Source organism: Peromyscus californicus, unplaced genomic scaffold (assembly GCF_007827085.1).
Source record: "Peromyscus californicus insignis strain IS unplaced genomic scaffold, ASM782708v3 Scaffold_10__1_contigs__length_136768540, whole genome shotgun sequence".
In the NCBI taxonomy this organism is placed as follows: Eukaryota; Metazoa; Chordata; class Mammalia; order Rodentia; family Cricetidae; genus Peromyscus; species Peromyscus californicus.
In genome coordinates, this window is record NW_026294391.1 from 36,094,160 (window position 1) to 36,110,901 (window position 16,742).

The 16,742-nt window shown below is 40.2% G+C and overlaps 1 protein-coding gene across 1 annotated transcript in view; it reads left to right on the plus strand.

Annotated features, from left to right (window-relative positions):
* Nucleotides 1-16,742, plus strand: part of LOC128105753 (F-box-like/WD repeat-containing protein TBL1X) — a 163,350-nt gene that overhangs the window by 114,466 nt on the left and 32,142 nt on the right. Inside the window, 1 exon segment of the mRNA XM_052731083.1 lies at nucleotides 15,925-16,019. The gene's annotated coding sequence lies outside the window, so the exon portion shown is untranslated.

Sequence of the window (16,742 nt, forward strand, 5' to 3'; positions counted from 1 at the left end):
CTAGAGTAATTAAGTCCTGAATGATTAGCTTCATCACATACCCACCCTCACCACCCCAAAATGACACAAAAGACTGCTTTCACTGTAAAACCGGGTACTGATGGGCTAGAGCAGGAACAGGTTGTGGAGCTCTGTCTAAAAAGTACTTTGAGGGATTGGGGATTTAGTTCAGTGAGACACTGGGTTCAGTCCTCAGCTCTGGGGAACAAAAAACAATTTGAAATGTGTGTATACATACTACCAAACCATGAGCTTCTCAGCAGTTAGGGTTAAGATGCCATGGTTTAATGCAAAGAGTCACAATTTCATTCATGGACTCAATACAGATTTACAAAGAGCCTACACATTACCAGCTTCACATACAACCATTCCTAGATTAAAAAGAGAAACGTGGCATCTCTAGAGGTCCGTCCACAAACATCTACAGCTGAAAGAACCTTATTTGGAACTGGGCTTCTATACCTCTGAAATGGTAACACCTCGAAAGTTGCATCATCTTTAATCTAGAAGCCTAACACGATATTGACCAATTCTCATGTCCCTGACATACACATTAAAAGTGTACACTAAATTCTGAAAGTAGTACTGCTGCATAATAGTTTAAAATTAATGATTCTACAGTATTAATTCCCTTTCTTATCTCCACCCCATATGTGACAACACATGCAATATTGGTCTGAGCCTGGCTTATTTCTTAACAGAATGATCTCTTGTTCCATCTATTTTCTAGCAAATGATAGAATTCATTCTTTATCCTTGAATAGAATGCCCCCCGTCTCTCTCTCTCTCCCTTCCTCCATCCCTTGCCATCCTATCTATCTGTCTATCCATCCATCCCCCCCCCACACACACACACACACACACGCGCGTGCGCGCGCGTGCGTGCACGCACACTCATTTTCTTTGCCCATCCATCTGTTGATAGATACTGTCCTGATTGATTTTTGTCAACTTAGCACAAACCTAGACTTATCTGGGAAGGGGGAATCCTAATTGAGAAAATTTCTCCATAAGATTGGCTTTGTAGGCAAGTCTGTAGGGGCTTTCTTGATTAATGATTTGATATGCATTGGTCCAGTCCACTGTGGGTAGTGCAACTGCAGGGCAGGTCCTGGGTTATCTAAGAAAACACTGGGCAAACCAGCAAGCAGCACTCCACCATAGCTTCTGTTTCAGTTTGTGCCTTCAGGTTCCTGCTTTGAATTCCTGCCCACTTGCCTCAGTGACAGAACCTGGGAGTTGTACGTTGAAATAAACCCTTTCATCCCCAAGTTGCTTTGGTCATGGTGCTTTATCACAGCAATACGAACTCTAAGACATATGCCTGATCAATTTTATATCTTGGCTGTTATTAACACTGTAGAGGTAAATATGGATGTTTTAGTGTTTCTGTTACTTGGGCTGACTTAGATTAAAGGTTTATTTTTAAATAGCACTCTAATGTAACCATATGTCATGTTATCTAATACAGACTAACCCCACTATGACCTATATATCAGGATACATACAGTTTCTCTGAAACTCAGAGTTTTTTGTTCATGGTTGAAGTCTTACTGGAACTTGGCCCTACACATTGATTTTTATATTGAATGTGACTATTTGATTCAACAACAGAAAAAAGAGGTGATAGCAGAGGCAACATAGCCTCAGGCTGTTTTTGCTCTATCCTCTAAGAATAAATTTGAGCCAGATGCCTATAATCTCAGCACTCAGGAGGACAAGGCTGGCAAATCCATAGTTCCAGGATATTTCAGACTACATAACCAGTTTGAAGCCTTGTCTTAGAATAGAAATGAAAGATGTGTGGGGCAGAGAGAGTTAACTGGCTAACCCAAGTTAAAACACTCACATACATATCTGTTGACTGATGCATCCATCTGTAAGAAGTAATTGTAGTTGTTTAAGACCCCAAGAGGATAGGTATTTTTATAAAAGTAAGTAAGCCAGTCTTCAGTTTTGCTCATTTCAGATATATCCCCTTTTTTTTGTGCTTGGGATTCCACAACTTGGCTTCCTCACATTTCTGTTAAGCAGCTATGTATTCCTACTGAATTAGAGGTATGTCTCAAAATCATGAAGGTGCCCAACTTGGGAAGAGTCTTCAAAAGTCTGTCCCTTTGTTCATGCTCAGTTTGGGAACAAGATTTGTATCCAACTAAGAGGTACTGTCTTTTTCTTTTTTAAATTAACCCATAATAATCCTATAACATGGTATAAATGTCCTTCTGAGAGCTCTAAGGTGGTTTTCACATTGGAATATTGGAAAGAGCACATATTCCCTCTGTTAATGATATCCTCAAAATGCCATTTTTATTAGTTTTCCATTTTATGTGTGTAATGTCTATTATGTATGTATATTTGTGTGCAGGTATATGCCTGCCATGGTATGCATCTTGAGGTCAGAAGACAACCTGAGTCGGTCATTTCCTTCCACGTTTTTTTGAGACAGTCTCTTGTTGGCTGCTCCATAGTCCAGGCTAGTTGGCCTATGATCTGCTGTCTTCTCTTCCCATGTCTCTGTAAGTGTGCTGGGATTATAGACATATGCTGCAGCTAGCTTGCCATGGGTCTTGTGGATCCAAATTCAGATCTTTGTGACCAGAGCTTTAGCCACTAGCCATCTCCCCAGCTCTCCAAATACCACTTTAGGACCACATTTTGTGTTTGATTTCTTGTCAGAAACAACAACTCCAGCCATCATACCTGTATCTATATAGCTTACATTTAGCATATTGTTTTATTTAAATCACCATCTTAGGACCTGAGATGAATTTTGACAGGCTCAAAGGAAAATAAAGTTGCAAAAATAGTCAGCACATTTGGAATTTAGTTTTTATAGGAAATGGGGCACGTGTGCTTTTTCTTTTCTGAAACTGCATTTGGAAATTTTTTTTGTATGAAAAACTCTTTTGTTTGGGAAAGAGGAGTGGAGTAAAAAAGAGAAAGGTGGGCAGATAAAATCATCTGGGAAACCAGCCTGGAGAACTGTTCAGAGTGCCATTTATGTAGTCAGATTGGCAAGACACACAAATTCAATTTGAGAGTTAGTAAAGATTTTAATATTCTCTTCCAGAAGCAAAATCTGCTAGCATTTTTTTTTAAATGTGGTTCTTTCTGCCTTGCTAAAACCCACTTGCTCCTTTAAAAAAAAACTGTTATAATTATGTTACACAGAGGAAAAATTCATCCCCTTATGTGGTCAGTTTATGTATACCTTTAAAGTTGTGGTGTTGCAGCCTCTCAGTAATTCTGTTGCTGGACAGGGGGGACGGGTTCTCAGGAGCAAGGTAGCTAGATAAACTTAACTGAATGGGTGTGGGGTCTGGGTTCAATAGAGAGACCCTGGGGAGATTATCTGGGAAGGTTCTTGATGTCAGCCTCTGACCGCCACATTCATGGTGAACATGCAAACAAATATATACCACACAGATTCACATAAAAGGAAATTACGCAACATCGTGGTGATTTATGTGCAGTTCTCCTCCATGTGTCCTTACTGCATGTGTGGCTTTACCTGCATTGCAGCATAGGACTTCATGTCGTAAAGGTTGAGAGCCCTGTGCCCATTCACCAGCACTGACTATCTCCTGTAAGATACCCAGTCTTCATGAGGAATTCTGCAGCTCATCTAATGACAGCTTCCCCTGGGAATAAACTCCTCTTGAGAGAATTTGCTAGTTTACATGGCTAGGGAGATAGTGTCCTCCTAGGGATATGGGGTGTAACTTCCAAGAAATAAGGCCACACTGGAATTCAGAGACGGAAAAAACAGACAGCTCATGCTATGCATGAGGAGAGCGTGATTTAGATGAGCAGGAGATGTAGCCAATAGTTTGATCTTAGAGTAAAGCACCAAGAAAATGAGAACTCAGAATATTCTTTGTTTTGTTTATTTATGTGTGCATGATGGCACACTTGTGTGTATGTGGGTGACAGGATAGTCTTTGGCAGCCTTCATCTTGTTTGAGGCAGAGTCCTTCTCTTTACTGTTTCTGCCATGCTTGGTATTCTGGGCTGTCTGATCTTTGAGCCAATGACTGATTTCTCCTCTTTTCTCTTCGCCTCTTGCCAGGAGCAGCTCTGATTTTATAATTGTGCACCTCCACATGGGTTCTGGGAATGGAACTTGGGTGGCCAGGCTCTGCAGGACTAGTACTTTGACCTACTAAACCATCTCCTTGGCCTTCCTTATCTCTTTTGAGTTATTTAAAGCATTTGACACAGGCCATGTGGTATAATGGAATGTCGATGGAATGCCATGTCAGTGACCTATGGTCAGGTTTCTCTGGATATGATTCTGGAGGGTCAGATTTTCCTGAAAGTCTTAACATGAGATGTGTCTCTGCTTCTGAGTATCTTGTAGCACATGGTACTTGGCATGTTATTGATCCTTTTCCAATGAAGTTTTCTGTATTTGTGTTGACTTTAGTACACCATACCCAGATTAGTAATCCTAAAAGGACCAGCAGTGATGATAGGATATGGGAACTCTGCTCCTCTCCTGAAAAGGACGTTAAATGGACAGGCATTTAAAAATATTTTTACCGCTGTTTTGAGCTTCTTTGGGTCTTTCAAATGAGAGCAAAACTTATCTTCTGAAAGATGTTGTACTTGGCCCTGCTTCTCTTCTAGAGTTTTCTTTCTTTGTAATTAAAGCTTTTTATTATTATTGTTGGGAGAGAGAGGGGGAGGGAGGGAGGGAGAGGGGGGGTGAGGGAGAGGACAGGAGAAGTGAGAGAGACAGTAAAGACAAGTGCTTGATGTGTGAATGTGGGCATGGATGTGCCACAGTATGGAAATGGAGGTCAGAAAACAACTTACAGGACTCAGTTCTCTTCTTCCAAAGTAGCTCCTGGAGATTGACCTCAGGTTGTCGGGCTTGTGTGGCAAATACCTTTAGCTTGGATCCATTATCTCACATGATCTATATTATTAGTGTACAGTACTTACAATATAGCATCTGTAATACCTGGCACCTCATGAGATATATGTCAGTTGCTTCATGAAACATGATGAACATGGCTTTTACTTAAGTGACAGGTTTCTTGCTTTGTGTGAAGTGTTTGTTGTCCCAGTGGTCTCACACTGTAAACCACCTCCTTTGTATCTCCCCCCTCTGAGAATAAGCTGGTACCCCTGTTCTTTGTTCACAACAAAGGCAGTACGCAAAGAGACGAGCAACCATGTCACTGATGTATCTGGGAGAGCCGTACTGTGTGTGTTTGTGGGGGTGGAGGAGAGCCTGCTTCTTACCACTTTAGTGGTTTCCACACACTGAGTCCACTCCAGTTAGCAACACCACACAGTAAGAAAGGGCACTGAGGGATTAGTTCTTGTAGAAGGTCTGATTGTTTATGTTAGGAATTGAAAAGTATTTGTCTTCAGAGTAGCTTGGAAGTTTTTGCAAGGCTGGTTGTGTCCATGTCCTCGGAGTCTCATCAAAATATAGTTTGATATTCCTAAGGTACAGATCCCAAGGGACCAGAATCCTGGACCATGGCCCCTCTCATGTTCCTCCCCTCTTCACTGATAAATTCCTCAGTGACAGAAAGCAGATCTGTGTTAACCTGGAGTGATGTCCACAACCTTTTAGACACAGTGTGCAATGTCTGTGTTCACCCTGATAACAGCTGTAGATTATCTATTTTGACTTTTCCTTGTTTTTGCAGTTCAGGGATTAACCAGGCCATGGCGATACTGCTTCATGGTAGAGGTCAGCAAACTAATGGCTGTAGGATCACTTAGCCACAGTTTGTCTTTGTGGGTAAAGATGTCTTCGAACATGTCCTCATCTGTCCATTTGCTTCTTACTGGCTCTGTTCCCACTTAGAGTACAATACTTGCCCTGATAGTATAGTCATAATATCCATAATAGCCTAATGAGATGTACATTTTATCTACATTGATTATGTTACAGACTTCCTGTGTGCTTCTTTGTTCTTAGATGTCCATAATGTGAACCAATGACTATTAAAATGCCTGACTGAGGAGCATAACTTAAAAGATATAGACCATCATTGTTTTCTTTGATTAAGAGAAATGAGAACAGCACTCACAATAGAGGTACATGGTGGCAGTTAATGTGATTTTTGCTACCCAGCCCTCTCATCTCCTGCCAGTATCATCACCAGCCCTGTTGATGGATACCTGAATTATCCTCTTGAAAGTGAGGAAAGTGAATCTCTCAAATGCCCCAGTGTGTAATACACTGTACTCCTTAAGGAGCCTGGTGGCCAGGTCATTTTTTAGTCTTCTTACAGTAGAGTGCTGACCTTATATGATGGAGTATTCACTTAGCAACCGTACTAGATAATAGGCAGAACTCTGTAGCATCCTTAAATGGTTTGTGACAAGGTCTTACTGTGTAGTCTTTGCTGTCCTGGAACTTGCTATGTAGATCAGGCTGCTCATGAACTCAGAGATGCATCTGCTGTGGCCTCCAAAGTGCTTGGATTTTAGGTGAGCCACCAAGCCAGGCCCTCGTTTTTTAAAAAAAAGAGATAATCTTGCCATATAGCCAAGACTGGTCTCAAGCTCTTGATCCTCCCATCTCACCTCATAGGTCTTGGGATAACAGGCAGGCACCACCATATCCAGTTTACATTTCCTCTTTTATGTTATCTTTGGTGTGTAAGTGTGCGTATGTGCGCGTGCGCGTGCACCAGGATGCATATATAGTAGCCAGAGGATAAGCATAGGTGTGCATCTTCATCTTCCACCTTTTTTGAGATAGTCTCTTGTTTTGCTTCATCCTCTAGGCTAGCTGGTCTGTAAGATTCCAGGGTTCCTCCTGTCTCATTCTAAGAGTGCTGAGATTACAAATACATGCTATTTTATCTGGCTGTACATGGGTTCTGGGGATCTGAGCTCCAGTTCTCATGCTTCTAAGGCAAGCTCTATATCTACTGAATCATCTTCCTAGTCCTTATAAGTACTTTCTCTGGACACTGGAAGGAAATTAAAAAAGTCACAAAACACAGGATGATAAATTGAGTATAATATGTGTATTCAGAGCTAGTATTACCATTAACCTCTTTTGCTATTGCTGTGGTAATATACTCTGACAAAAAACAACCTGAAGGAAGTGCCAGAGAGATGGCTCTGCAGTTAAGAGCACTGCTTCTCTTCCAGAGGACCCAGGTTCAAGTCCCAGCACCCACATGATGACTCATGTCTATAACTCCATATTTAGGGAATCTGATGCCCTCTTCTCACCTCTGAGGGCATCAGACATGCCTGTGATACACAGACATACATGCAAGAGGCAAAACATTCACACACATATAATAAACAGTTTTTTAAAAGCAACTTGGAGGTGTAAAGGCTTTTTCTGGCTCATAGTTCAAAGCTACAGTCCATCGTGATAAGGAAATCAAAGGCACAGAAACATGGGTCAGTTGATTACTTGGCACCTACAACCAGGAAGCTGAGAGATCAGTTCGTGTTCTCCTTTTTTATACAGTCCATGACCACTTTCATAACAGATCTTCCCTACTTCAATTAACCTAGTCAACATAATTCATTACTGGCATGCCCAGAGGCCAAATAATCCCTCACAGTTATGCCTGAAGGCTTGTCTCCCAGGTGACTCCAAAATCTGTCAAGCTAAGAATAAACTTTAACTACCACATAGATTAATAAGAATGTGTGTGAATTTATTGATAAAAAATATATGTGAATGTGGGTAATTAACATATAAAGATTCTCCGTGATATGGTCATCACAATAAGCATGACATATATCATTACCATATACATTTACTAGTAGAATACACATGCACGCATAGTGTGTTTGTTATAGACGACATAAGTGGGATCTGGCTTGTTACCACCCAGTTGTATTATTTTAACACACCACTTAATACTGGCCATTCACTTTGTATTTCTACCACTTTTCTGCATTTGTTTCTCCCTATCCCTTATCATTTCTGTATACTTTTATGACTTAGAGATTTTTACAATTCTGCCCTTTGATTAGCTGTATTCTCTTTTTTTTTTCCTGTGTGGTTCTAGAGTTTATAGCCATCATCTTTGTCATCCTCTGTATATCTGTTGACATTACTCTATCATGTTAGAACTTCACAATATCTATCTCTAGTCCTGAACTGTTGTCATATATTTCATTTGTATATATGTTATAAACAGACTGTTGACTCCTGTAGTTAACTAGTTTCTTTTTCTTTGTTTATGAATACTAACCTAAATTGGGAAGATAATGGTGGAAAATATGCTTATAACTTGGTCTTGACTTCCTGCACCATGCAGACTTAGGTTACCAAGAAAGCACTTGCCTGCTTGTAGGTATCATGTATAACATTGAACATTCATGGAAAGTGGTAGTAGCAGCAGTTAGCAGTACCTGCTAACTTACTATACAAACTCAGTAAATAATCTTAAAAATTTTCAAAAATCTTTATTTTATTTTTATTTATGTGGGTGTTTTGCCTCTCCTTTGCATATACTTTTGAGCACCACAGGCATGCCAGGAACTGAAGTTACTGGTGGTTCTGAGCCACCTTGTGGGTGCTGTTAATCGGACCCAGGATCTGTGGAAGAACAGCCAGTCCTCTTAACTGCTGAGCCATCCCTCCAGTCCCCATTTTCTCTATCTTAAATATATGTCAAACATTGCTCAGACACTATCACATTCTGTAGAGTGTTCCTTCCACATGTTAAGGGAAAATTGATGTCATAAGCCAAGAATGCCACCTGCAGATAACATCACTGAAATATTACCCCTGCCCCCTAGAGAACTCCGACTCCAATTCAGTCTGTAGACATGGAACAGTAATTTTTTATTATTTTTCCTATACTATTTTTAAATTAAATTTTTCTCCAACGATCCTTGCTTTAAATTTATAGCTGTCTATTGTGTTTATGCTATATAAGCTCAGTTTTTAAAGGATATTAAGTTTAGGCCCTCAGAATGTGTATACGAAATTAGTTATTGTTAAGAAAGGCGGTATCATACATAGACACTATAAATCTAATTTTGAAAAGGAATGGATTCCTTGTATATTGCATCTTCAGGAATGCATATAAACATAGGGCATTTATGTACAACAATGACAAAATTTCGTGCTGAAATCAAGGCTGCTTTTGTTTGATTTCTCCTCATGAAACTTTTGCCTAAGTATTTGTACACAATTCTGCATATATAGGAAATGTAAAACATTACTGATGATAAATCATAAAAAAATTATTCCAGAAAAGTTCTTTGGTACTTTATCATTAACATGAATGCAGATTTGCATACTAGTGAGATGGATGTGCTTATTTTTACATAAAGAATTAAGTGATGATGTGGTAGGATGTAGAGCATCCTCATTGATTTTCAAAGTTGATCATTATTTTGAACTTATAATCTTCATTGCCAAGAATGCCACTTTGTATAAATACATAGCACAAAATATTTAAGGCCATTTCAAAAATTTTTGGACATTCTGTCCTAACCCTAAGCCAAAGTCCCATTATTATTTTTGTCATTATTATTATTTTAATGAAACTGATGTCAGAGCTTGGGAGATGACTCAGTGTTCAAAGCACTTGCCTGGCCAAGTGTGAGGACTTGAGTTTGGATCCCCACCTGTAATAATTCCACCCTGGAAAGATAGAGACCTGGGATTTCCCAGAGCAAGCTAGTTAGCAAGACTAGCCGAATCAGTGACTTGATCGAGACCCTCCCTCAACCAGTAAGGTGGAGGAGAAATCAAGGATGATTCCTAGCATCCACCTTGAGGTTCCACACACACACGTCAAATATGCATATACACATGTACAGCACATATGAAAACGATGAAGAGGGGAGAAACTCAATTCAGCAACTCAGGCATCCAATTTTAAGATCAGACATCCAAAAATATACTAACTTGATACTAGCATGTTGAGCAATGATGTAGTAAAATACGTTTGCATTTTATAATTAAGCCATGCAGTTTCTATAAGAGCAGAAGTCTGTGTACCTGAGGAAAGCGCTGTAGATCCTAACTTATAACCAGTCTCAATTCTCAGAGTGTGGTGAGGACTTGGACAGTACATGTGTTGTGTGTTCAGAACCAAGGCTGAAGTGAGGTTACACATATACAGCACGGGTGAGCCCTACTGGGAGCCCCTTGTATTCTTTAAATTGATTCTTGGTTGTGCTTTCAGAAACCTTGAACTATTGCCAATTGTTTTTTGGTAAGCTCTCCATTTGGTTACATGACATCATACCTACAGTTTAAGAAGCTGTGGTCTAAAGGCAGGGTATTCCACGGCAATTTAAAATAAGCTGGGCGTAGTAGCACACGCCTTTAATCCCAGTACCCAGGAGACAGAGGCAGGCGGATCTCTGTGAGTTCGAGGCTGGCCTGGTCTACAGAATGAGTTCTAGGCGAGGCTCCAAAGCTACACGGAGAAACCCCGTCTCTAAAAACAAAACAAACAAATAAATAAAAATTTTAAAAAATAAAACAAAGAAATAAATTAAATGAAGGTAATCTGAGGAAACAATTCAGATGTTGTCAGTTTTCACCTTCCTATGCCCATTGTCATCATTTCATGGGTAAAAAGAAAATTGAGGGTGGTGGCCTGATTTTAATTCCCAGTGGATAAAGGTTCATGGAGACCTGGCCTACTTCTTGGCACTATTATTATACTTATTTTTTAAGTCATTAGCATCTTGGCATACTTTTGTTTCAGTCAAATACTGTCATAGATTTCAGGTTTCCAGAGCCTATTGGGAATTACACATTGATTTTTATATTCTTTTGGAGACCACATGGACCATATATGTGTGCACATGTGTGCTTTTGTTTCTGTCTGTCACTGCCCTGGAGCTCACCTCCACTTGGTTTCTCCTAACATTGCCTGATCGCCCCTGGAAGGAAAATCACTTAACACTAACAACATGGTGCATGGCTATAAAAAGGAATAAAGTTAGATCCTTGCTGTGGAAGAAAGAGCTCTGGAAATATGGTCAGTGAGAGAAGCCAGGCAAAAATGGTCACTATGTGACGTGTATTTATGTAAAATATTCAGAGTAGGCAAATCCAACTAGCAGTTCTGATATTCCGAGAGGAGGGGTAGAACGATTGTGCGGAGGTGGAAGGTTTTCCTTTAGTGTGATAGAAGTTTTTTGTGGGTGGTGGTTTCTTTCTTTTTTTTTTTTTTTTTTTTGGTTTTTCGAGACAGGGTTTCTCTGTGTAGCTTTGCACCTTTCCTGGAACTCACTTGGTAGCCCAGGCTGGCCTCGAACTCACAGAGATCCGCCTGGCTCTGCCTCCCGAGTGCTGGGATTAAAGGCGTGCGCCACCACCGCCCGGCTGGGTGGTGGTTTCTTAAGACGTCATTGTACTAAATGCCACCAAAGTGCACATTTTCAAATGGTTAATTTTATGTTAAGTGGTTTCATTTTACTTCAACTAAAAACAACAATCTTGAAGATGCTGGAGTATATTTAATGATAGGGAACTCGAGTCAGAATGTTCTTGTTGTATTGGGGTAAATGAGTCTTGAAGACAGGATTTCCTTTTGTGAGGAAAATATTTTTAAATTTGACATCATTTTTAAAGAGGACTCTTTAAATTGCTAATGCTCTTCTCATAGGCTAATAATGTAATCCCCAAAGTGACTGCCTTTGAGGAACATACTTTTAGATATAATTTCAATACCGTTTCTTATATGCAATTTAAAAGTTCCATGTGATTAGACATGGCCAAGTGGAATAACCACTTGCTATACAAGGATGAGGACCAGGCTTTGGATCCCCAGAACCTACAGAAAAACTAAGTAAAGCCCACTGTGCAAGAGACAGAGGCATCCCTGGAGCAAGCTGTCTAGTTAGATTAGCTCAACAAGTGAGCTCTCGGTTCAGTGAGGGACTGCCTCTGTAAAGGTGCAGAGCAATCAAATCACTGATGTCAACCTCTGGCTTACACACACATGCATGCGAAAGTGCTAAAATGTTTGCGCTGCTGGTAGGCTATGTATTCACATGAATGCCTTTAATCTCAGAGCTCGCTGTGCGTCTAGTACCTTCACCTGAAATCCTTGTGGTCCCAAAGCTCACTTGTAATCCAAGCACTGATTTGTAATCCTGAATACTCTTTGTAGCACTCATTTGTGGTCCCAGCACTGGCCCACAATCGCTGCACTCATGTCTAGGCCCAGCACATCACTGTCTATAACTCCAGGATTCAACATCTTCACATAGACGTACATGCAGGCAAAACACCAAACAACTAGAAATGTCTTAGAGTATTTTTCAAATGTGCAGAGCTTTTCTGAAGCACTATAAAGTGATGAACAGGGTTTAGAACAAAGTGGGAATGAAGAAACCTACCTGTTTAACTTCAGAATGGGCCTTAACAGAGGGCATTCCTGAGTTTGGACTAAATTTAGCTATGTCTGTGTAACTTCTCAACCCTGTGGAACAGTAACTGTATGAAGAGTTAGAGGGTGGGAAAGTAGGTGAATGCTGGCTGAGGAACACTCAAATAGGACATTAGTGTGCTGAGATGTCACATCAGGGGTGTAGAAGGAATACCTACTTAAAATCCTGTAGCCCCAGCATTGAGGAGGCTGAGGCAAAAGGATCTCATTTTCAAGGCTACTCTGCATCATTAATTCAATGAGATGTTGTCCCAAAAGAAAAATAGAACAGGGCAGGGATGCTGCTCTGTGGTAGAGAACTTGCTTAGCCATGTGCAAGTCCCTGAACTCCAACCTACACAGGAAGAATTCCAAGGAACTCTAATATCCTTGTGAAAATATTTTACTTCCTTCTGGCATTTTGCAATAAAGACAGAAAGGAAGAAAACAAATGTGGCAGAGAGATTGTGTAATTACTGTGTTAATGTGTGTTATCAGCTACTGCAATGTTCTGTGACCATATATGGTCCATCCACCCTCACTCTTTCTCCCTCCCTCTCCCTCCTACTGTACATACTGTGCGTCCAACCTAGAATACAGAAATCAAAATGGGATGTCATTCTTCCTATTAGCAGGAGACATAAAAATGATGTTTTGGATAACATAACAGAAGGAAATACAGGATACAGTGGAGAGAAAAAGGAAGGTTGGGGGTACCTTATGCCCCAGGAATTCTGAGTCCAACTTAGGGAATTAGCTGAACAGTAAAAATACAGTGAGTTTCTTAGTTATTTTTCTATTGCTCTGATAAAACACAATGACCAAGGCAAACTTGTACTGAACGTGGAGCTCACTGATTGGTTAGACTGTCTGGCCAGTGACCTGCTTGTCCCTATCCAACAGCATTGAGGTTACAGATGTTCAGGGCCATGCCCAGGTTTTGTATGGGTGCTGGGGATCGAACTCAGGTCCTCATGCTTGCAAAGCAAGCACTTTCCCCACTGAGCCATCTCCCCAGCCCCGAGAACACCAACTATTGATGATGCTTTTGTTTATGGTACTAATCACGGGGAAATCAGTCTAAACTAGCTCTTAGAAGGATTTTAATTTACTGTTTTCAGCAATCAACTAATTATTTTTGACAGGTTGTATAACCAGAAGAATGCCGTTAACCAAAGTCATAATTCCCCTTTGTGTGTGTGTGTGTGTGTGTGTGTGTGTGTGTGTGTGTGTGTGTGTGTGTGTGTGTGTGTGTGTGTTGATCACACACAGATGATAAAATCAATTAGGCTTACAGAGTTTCACAACATATATAAAAGATAGTCTTCAGTTTTGAAACTCTGATGTGTGAGTTACCATCTGTTTTGGACCAAGGAAAATAGGAATTCAATTCTAAAGTTTTTTCTGAACAGCTTGTAATAAGAACTGTTAGTATATTAATTGCTTATTGAATTATGATAGGGTTTAATCTTTTAATTTCCAGGCAATTTGGAGCTTTTTGTGGTGACAGCTGCTTATATTTTGATATTTTGTAGCATTTAGCTATTTCATCATAAGGCTTATCCCCCACCCCATAATTTACAGCTTACCCTGAGTAGTCATTGCTTCCCCTTCAGCTTCCTTCAAAGAGTTTTGTCCTTTTTCCACCACATTTTTCCTCTTTAAAAGGATATCCTTGTCTTTATGTGATGTATATGAGCGTTTGCCTGCATGTGTATATAGGTATCACATGCGTAGGCAGTCCAGAGGAAGCCAATATTGTCAGGAAATAGAGGCACAGATAATTGAATCTACCATGTGGGTGCTGGGAACTGACCTCAGTCCTCTGCAAGTGAGCAGAGGACTCTTTAACTGCAGGGCCATCTCTCCAGCCCCTCTTTCCCACTGCATTTTCTTTATAACAAAATTTGTTTTTATTTTACAATCATATTCCTTTGTGCCTGGTTCATTCTGGTTTGGTGTCTTTTAATTTCCATTCAGAGATTTTTGTAGGTGAAATTTTTATGAGTCTTATTTTTATTTCTAAAATCCTTATGATTTCTTTCTTTTTTAATATTGAAATGAAACTTGGAAGCCTGTGAACTTGCCTGTCAAATCTCTTTCATTTCCTTCCTTTAAACAACAGAACTATAAACATAACTCTGTAGGGCTGATTTGCTTGAATTTCCTGAAAACAGTTTATAATGGGTAATAAGCAGCACCCTCCCTCACAACTTCACTGGTGGCTTTGAGTTACAGCAAACCTGCACCTTTTAGCTGTTGCTCAAGATGATCAAATAAGAATTTGAGGGGCCGGAATTGAATTTCCTTGGTTCTTGCGTTTTCCGATGGTTTTGGATAGTTTGAACTCCAGGAGCGGGATTCATTCATAACTAAAGAAAGTTTACAAGGGTAGGAGTAGATCTTATTAGGCAACTGCTGGTTAGCTGATTTGTGTTCTTAGTTGTTGAAAAATAAAAAATAAAAAGTTTTTTAATTTTATATGTATGTGTGAATTTCTGCATGTATGTATGTGCACCACATTCATGCTTCATGCCTATAGAGGCCAGAGAGTATTGAATCTCCTGGAACAGGAGTTACCGTTATGAGCCAGCTCACCATATGGGATTTGGGAACTGAATCTGGGTTCTCTGCAGGAGCAACCAGTGCTCTTAACCACAAAGCCATCTTTCCAGCCCCTTAAAGAAATTTTTGGTGTGATGTAAAGGATGATGTTTTCATGAGCTCGGAGCCTAGATTCTTCAAAATCATTTCAGGGTCCTGCAAGATGGCTCATAGGGTAAAGGTACCCAGCAGCAAGTTTGTTGACTCGACTCAGTGTGATCCCAGAGACACAAATGGTGGAAGGAGGGAACTGACTTTGAAAAGTTGTCTTCTGGGTGCCTCAGCTGCACACACAAATACAAACTAAATGAATCAGTAAACAAGTAGGTAAAAACACAGAAATAAATTCAGGCACAACCCTTTGAAATGGCAGTTCATAAAAACACCACTAGAGGGGTTGAAATGGAGCTAGGGTATGATTGAACTCTTGCCTGGCTCCTTCAAGGCTCTAGGTTTTATACCCCTAGCAGCGAGGGAAACAAAAGAATAAGGACATATTAGTTGGTGATGCCTTTGCTTTTAGAGGAGCCAAAGATACGATATGAGCAGATGTGCCAACACACTAACAAGCATGCTAGATTTACTCTAAATGTTATGCATGTCTTTACCTGAGGGTATGCACAGGTTATTGGTTGCATAAAACACTGTCGTAAAGACTAAGGTGCCTCCTGGGACATTATTTTTAAGTGATAGTACCAGCAGAATCTATGTTAGTAGTGATTTTACCATGTCAGAATTGCTACATGTATAATAACGCCTGGCCAGCTATTTTAATCCCTATTCCATTTTGTATTCTTTGTATCTAGAACCCCTATCTTCATACAAAAGGTGAAGACAAAAATGATGAACGAATAAAATGTGTAAAATATGACTTAGGATGAGATTCCGTCTCATCTTACGTAGGGATGAAAAGGGATGGATTCATGGATTTTCATGACATTTGTTTGCAAGTCTTTCTGTTTCTCTGCAGGGTAGTCCTGGTCTTTGTGGGCACCTCTCAAGGTCTGTGATCGGATGCTGGGTGGCCCACTGCTCCAGAGATCTACACATGCACTCACTGTGACGGTAAGCCACCTCCTTCCATGGGGTCCCTCCATTTTGTGCCTGCCATCCATTTGAGAAGTGGGCCTTCATTCAACAAAGCTCTGCACTTGATTTCAAATTATATTTTAGGAAGAAGTTGGAGATCTTTCTGCTAAAATTGAAGGAGGGAGGGAGGGAAGGATGGAAGGAAGGAACATCAGGGACTTACTATGGCTTCCATGGTTACTTTTGACCTTTTATGACCCTCTTAAGAGTTTTGGATCTTGGTTGAGCTAAAATAAGCTTCTCCAAGTGTCACTGTGAGGAAACAACACCTTCAAAAATCAGTCTTTCTTGTCAATATCATGAGCTACACGTAAGCTGTGACTTTTATTAGAATGGGGCACAGGAGTATAGCTTTTATTTGGATCCCACATGTGAATTCTCTGCTTCATTAGTTTGTGAATATGATTTATATCTGTCTGCAGATTGACTTGCTGGCTGCCTTGGAAATTTTGTAGAAAGTCATACAGATGATTCTGCATAAATCTAGTCACAGACCAGAATTTCTCAGACAGCACACAGTGGTGTGTGCGCCAACTGATCACTTTAAATGAACATCCAAAATAAAATTGCTGCTGTAAAGTGAAGTTCTTACCTTGGAGTTAGGGGAGCACCTCAGCTGTAGAGCATTTGCTTATCATGCACGAAGCCCCAGGTTTCATCCCCTTAGCACTGTAGCAAAATAAGCAAATAAATAAATAA